This window comes from Meriones unguiculatus, chromosome 17 (genome assembly GCF_030254825.1).
Source record: "Meriones unguiculatus strain TT.TT164.6M chromosome 17, Bangor_MerUng_6.1, whole genome shotgun sequence".
NCBI classification, from domain to species: domain Eukaryota; kingdom Metazoa; phylum Chordata; class Mammalia; order Rodentia; family Muridae; genus Meriones; species Meriones unguiculatus.
This window is the reverse complement of record NC_083364.1, coordinates 55638761-55645328: the sequence shown is the minus strand read 5'-3', so window position 1 is coordinate 55645328 and position 6568 is coordinate 55638761. Positions and strand designations below refer to the sequence as shown.

General features: G+C 40.6%; 1 pseudogene; it reads right to left on the bottom strand.

The window, feature by feature from the left end:
* Positions 1-962: 962 nt before the first annotated feature.
* LOC110543638 (tubulin alpha-1B chain-like) lies at positions 963-2226 on the bottom strand (annotated as a pseudogene).
* Between the last annotated feature and the right edge of the window lie 4342 nt (positions 2227-6568).

The window sequence follows — 6568 nt, the reverse complement described above, 5'->3', positions numbered from 1 at the left end:
TTAAACTTCAGTAACTGTAATATTTAACAATTATGTTACTATCCAATTGCCTCCCTGCATATTTTTTCTAGGTATGAGTATTAGTATTCCACTCACTTAAGTATGTAACAGATTTTTGTGCTAATTAAATGTGCATTATTTATTTATGTTTTCACTTGAACAATTTTATATCTTTTGTATGGTCCAAAGTCCTTAAAATATTTATTTCCATAATACATCTATGATTTTTTTTTTTTACTGAAGAAAAAGGACCCAAACTTGTCTATTTTTTTTTTAACCTCTCATGTAGAAACATTTTGTTTCACATTTCTCTGGTTATTTTTCACTTTTCTCAAAAGGCTATCCGATTCTCATGACTCTGATTAGTTCAAGTTAGCTTCTCTGAGTGAATCTGAATAAGATGCAATCCATGTGTATTAATTGTTTCTTCTAATTGTAACAGAGACAAGTTGTGACAGCAGGATGAACCAAAGTCATGAGATGCAATGCTTACAGTATTCAGGATTTTAGATATCTTGCCCATCAGATACTTAAATCACTATTTGTAACAATAGCAAAATAACAGTTGTGATGTAGCAATGAAATAATTTTATGGTTGGGGGAATCATCATTACGTGAGAAACTATTTTTGTTTGTGGTTGGTTTGTTTTTTGAGACAGGGTTTCTCGGTGTAGCCTTGGTTATCCTGGAACTCACTTTGTAGAAAAGGCTGGCCTGGAACTCATAGAGTCAACTGACCCTGCCTTTTTGAGTGCTAGGATTAGAGGTGTGTGACACCACTACCTGGCTAAAAAATAAAAAATAAAAAAATAAACAACAACAACAACAACAACAACAAACTGTTAAAAAGTCACAATATCAGGAAGTTTAGGAATGCTATGTTAAGCAGACAGGACACAGACAAGAGCTCTCTTGCATTTCAGAGTCTGGAAAATTCTTTTTTTTTATTGATTACACTTTATTTACTTCGTATCTCCCCTGTATTTCCCTCTCTCCTCCCCTCCCTCCTCCTTGTTCTCACCCACATACCAGTGCACAAAGGCATCTTTGGCATACATCAGACCAAACATGTGATCCAAGCGAGCACAGGCATCAGCAATAGCTGTGGTGTTGCCTAGTTTGTACAAAGCTCTCTGGACCTTGGCCAGGTCTTAGAGACCAGGCACCACAGTGGGAGGCTGGTAATTAATACCAACCTTGAAGCCTAGTCCACAAACTGGATACTATCCTTGGTCTTGATGGTGGCAAAAGCAACACTGACATCTGTGAGAACCACATCACCACAATACAGCAGACAGCAGCCATGTATTTATCATGGGTCACATTTCACCATCTGGTTATCTGGCTCAAAGCATGCATTGGAGATCTCTGCTATAGAAAGCAACTCATGGTAGGCTTTCTCAGCAGAGATAACAAGGGCATTTGTGGTCAGAGGGAAGAGGATGTGATGGAAGGGTACCAGGTTGGTTTGGAATTATGTCAGATCAACATTCATGGCCCCATCAAATCTGAGGGAGGCTATAACGGAAGACACAATTTGGCTAATTAAGATGGTTAAGGTTATTGTAAGTTGGATGCTCAATGTCAAGGTTTCTATGACAGGTGTTATAGATGGCCTTATTGTATACCTTGAAGGCACAATCAGAGTGCTCCTAGGGTGGTGTGGATAGTGAGGATGGAATTGTAGGGCTCAACTACAGCAGTGGAAACCTGGGGAAGGGGGAAAGGGAGAACTCCAGTTCAGACTTCTTTCCATCATCAACTGGGAGCCTCCATCACAATGGGGATGAAGCCAGAGCCAGTTACCCCACCAAAGCTGTGGAAAACCAAGACACCTTGAAGACCCATGGACTGGTCAGCCAGCTTGCTAATTCTGTCCAAGACAAGGTCAAGAATCTCCTTGCCAGTGGTGCAGTGGCCACATGTGTAGTTGTTGGCAGAATCCTGCTTGCTCTTGAACAGCTGCTCAGGATGGAAATGCTTGTCAGTGCAAACCTCATCAATAACTGTGGGCTCCAGGTCTACAGAACACTGCCAGGGACACGTGCTTGCCAGGGCCCATCTCACTGAAGAAGGTGTTGAAAGAACATCCCCAACCCCAATGGTCTTTACACTTGGCATTTGGCCAGCAGGCTGGATGTCATGTTCCAGACAGTAGAGCTCCCAGCAGGCATTTCCAATCTCAAATCTATCCTGGCCAAAGTGGATGGAGATGCACTCATGCATGGTAGCTATGAGTTAGGAGACAAGGGTAAGAGAAGCAGAAACCAGGTCCTGGTTACCGTTCCAACAACTAAGGCTGGAGGTAAGTACCGCAATGAGGCCTTATAAGACCTTCTTAACAGAAATGTACAAATGAGTCAGTCCCAGAAAAACTTCTATGCCTGAAGATAAATAGAAACTATAGATATTGGCAAAAACTAAAAATATCTCAAAAATGTAAGTTAACTACAGAGGTCTTTGATATGTGTGTTATGATATAAAGAGGAGAAAAAAAGTAAGAAGAATATGTCAATAGTCAAACTTAATGCCAGGCTATTACCAAAAAACTGCATGTCAACAATGTAGAATTCTCAGAGGAAATGAAACACTCAAATATGAAACAAAAACACCGAGGCATGACATTTAAAAAGTAGCGAATATCCGAGGAAAAAGCAAGATAGAATCTTGCTACCTTCCTATAATAGACCATTCAGCAGATATGCATGTACTGAAGGACCTTCCCAAGAACTAACAGAATCTCTGCTGAGTCTGTGGCCACCAGACCACAGCAGAGACAAAGCCTCTGGGACCTGAGCTCTACCCAGTGTTGAAATGTAGGAGTAAGTTAGGAAAACCAGCTGTCTGCATAGAATGTCTGGAAAGGAATATATATTTGGGAAAAATTGTGATAAATTTCACAAGGCAGTTGCATGATGCCAAAAAGCATCGCACACTCTCAAGAAATCATGACTTTACTTTTGTCTATACACAATAAAGTGCCACAAACTGCTAGATAACACTTACTGTGGAGAAAACTACAGCTGTTCTTCTAAAATGCAATGCTTTTAAAAACTCAAAGAACAGATAAAAAAACTATTTTTAATATTTTATCAGGAAAACATTTACAAAAAGAGGAAAGTAACTGAAAGGTAAATGATTATACTTGAGGTTAATAATAAAATGCTCAGCCAAATAAAAAATGTGGTGGGAAGCATCAATAGGAGTACCGATCAGACAGTAGACAGAAGACACAAAGCCATAGAAATTTTTAAGTAATAAAAGTCATATGTCTACTCTTAGACCAAAATAAAACCAGAAAACAGTAACAACACAGTAGAACACATAAACAGTTTACTTTTTTAAATCTTTTTTAAATTTTATTAATTACACTTTTTTCACTTTGTATCCCCCATAAGCCCCTCCCTCCTCCCCTCCCAATCCCATCCTCAGTCCCCCTTCTTCACGCATGACCCTCCCCATGACCACTGATAGAGGAGGTCCTCCTCTCCTTCCTTCTGATCTTAGTCTATCAGATCACATCAGGAGTGGCTGCATTGTCATCTTCTGTGGCCTGGTAAGGCTGCTCCCTTCTCAGGAGGAGGTGATCAAAGAGCAGGCCAATCAGTTTATGTCAGAGGCAATCCCTCTTCCCATTACTATGTAACCCACTTGGACACTAAACTGCCATGGGCAACATCTGTGCAGGGGTTTTAGGTTATCTCCGTGCCTGGTACTTAGTTGGAGTATGAGTCTCTGGGAAGACCCTGAAAGGATCATCCAGAGTGAGCTGTCCCAGAAGCAGAAAGACACACATGGTATATACTCACTCATATAGACATATAACATAGGATAAACCCACTAAAATCTGTACATCTAAAAAAACTAATGATGAGAGAGGACCCTGACTAAAATGTTCAATCCCCATCCCGAAAGGAAAAGAGGATGGACATCAGAAGAAGAAGAAAACAGGAAACAACCTAGAAATCTGCCACAGAGGGCCTCTGAAAGGCTCTGCCCTGCAGACTATCAAAGCAGATGCTGAGACTTATGGCCAACTGTTGGGCGAAAATAGTAAGATCTAGAGAGGACAGGAACACCACAAGGAGAGCAACAGAACCAGAAAAAATTGAATACAATGTACTTTTAAATAATATGATGAAATAGAAAATTTCCAGAATAAATTAAAGTATTTTTTTACTGCTTTTTTTTAACTGTGTCCATCAGGTGCCAGGTGAAGACTGTGATACGAGTTATGCTAGGGTACAAGCAGAGTAGAATAACATTATTAGTGTCAGGGAGTGCTTCTCTACCAAGGATGAGCCTCAAGTAGGACCAGTTCTTGGCCATTCCCTCAAACTCTGCTTCATCTGTGTCCCTGCACATAGTGTAGACATGTCAAAGATTTTGTGGATGGGTGGGTGTACTTATTTCTCCACTGGAAGTACTGCCTGGCTACAGGAGGTGGCCACTTAGGACTCCATATTCCCCATTTCTAGGAGTATCAGCTAGGGTGACCCCCAAAGACTTCTTAGGACCTCCCTTATCCAGTGTCTCTGTCAGGTCTCAGAGATGCCCTTGCCTTAGATTTCTATACTTTCACCAGACCCCCTCTCCACTAATCCTAATTCCTACCCCTGCTCCCCTTCCTATCTGCTCTACTCTTCAGTTTTCTCACTTTATCCACCTCTGATGCCTACTTTACTTCCTCTTCTGAGTGAAATTCAAGCAGCTTCCTTTGGGTCCTCCCTGTTAGTTTCTTTGGGGCTTGTGTCTTATAGCATGGTATCCTGTAATTTACGGCTAATATTTATTTATAAGTGAGTACGTACAATGTATGTCTTTCTGAGTCTGGATTACCTCACTAAAAATGTTTTCCAGTTACTTCCATTTTCTGCAAATTTTATGATGTCATTGTTTGTAAAAGATGAGTAATATTCCATTGCATAAATATCCACACTTTCTTTATCCATTCTTTAGTTGAGGGACATTTAGGTTGTCTCCAGTTTCTGGCTATTACAAATACAGCTGCTATGAACATAGTTGAGCAAATGTCCTTGTTGAATGGAGGGGTATTTTTTGGTATATGCCCAGGAGTGGTATAGTTGGATCTTGAGGTAGAGGTATTCCATATTTTCTGAGAACCCCCCCCCCAGAATGATTTCCAAAGTGGTTGTACAAGTTTGCATTCCCATCAGCAATGCAGGAGTGCTCACCTTTCTTCACAACTTTGCCAGCTTTTGCTGTCCCTTGAATTTTTGATCCTGAAGAGTGAAAGACGGAATCTCGGATTTGTGTTGATTTGCATTTCAGTGATTACTAAGATTTTTTAACATTTCTATAAGTGTTCCTCATCTACTTTCTTGAGTTCTTTATATATTTTGTATATTAGCCCTCTGTTGGATGGAAGGTTTTTTTTTTTTGTTGTTGTTTTTTTTTTCATTCTGTTCCCTGCCTTTTTGTTCTATTGACAGTGTCCTTTGCCTTACAGAAGCTTTTTAGTTTTATGAGATCCAATTTTTTTAATTTATTTTTTATTTTTTTTAATTTTTCATCAATTACACTTTATTTATTCTGCATCCCCCCATAAGCCCCTCCCTCCTCCCCTCGCAATCCCACCCTCCCTCCTCCCTCTGCATGCATGCCACTCCCCAAGTCCACTGATAGGGGAGGTTCTCCTCTCCTTTCTGATCTTAGTCTATCAGTTCACATCAAAAATGGCTACATTGTCCTCTACTATGGCCTGGTAAGGCTGCCCCCCCCCAGGGGGAGGTGATCAAAGAGCAGGCCAATCAGATTATGTCAGAGGCAGTCCCTCTTCACATTACTATGTAACCCAATTGGACTCTGAACTGCCCTGGGCTACATCTGTGCAGGGGTTCTGGGTTATCTCTATGAATAGTCCTTGGTTGGAGTATGAGTCTCTGGGAAGTTCCCTGTGTTCAAATTTTCTTGTTCTGTTGCTCTCCTTGTGGAGACCCTGTCCTCTCCAGCTCTTACTATTTCCCAGTTCTTACCTAAAATTCCATTCACTCTGCCCAACAGTTGCCCATCAGGCTCAGCATCTGCTTTGATAGTCTGTAGGGCAGAGGCTTTCAGAGGCCCTCTGTGGTGTTGATCTCAGATCTCAGTGCCTGAGCTGTTGGTGTTCTGTTCAGGATGTTGTCTCCTGTGCCAATGAGTTCAGGGCTCTTCCCCACTTTCTCTTCTAGTAGACTTACTGTGCCTCGATTTATGTTAACTTATTTGATCCATTTGGATTTGAGTTTTGTGTAGGGTGATGAGTATGAATCTATTTGCATTCTTCTATATGGAGACATGCACATGCAGTCAGATTAGCAAAATTTTTGAAGATGATTTCTTTTTCCATTATATGGTTTTGGCTTCTTTGCCAAGAAACAGGTGACTGGAGGTGTGTGGGTTAATTTCTGGGTCTTCAACTCAATTCCATTAATCAACCTGTCTGTTTCTATTTCTGTACCATGCAGTTTTTATTACTTTTGTGGTATAGTACAACGTGAAATCTGGAATGATGAAATCTCCAGAAGTTCTTTTATTGTACTGGATTGTTTTAGCTATTCTGCATTTT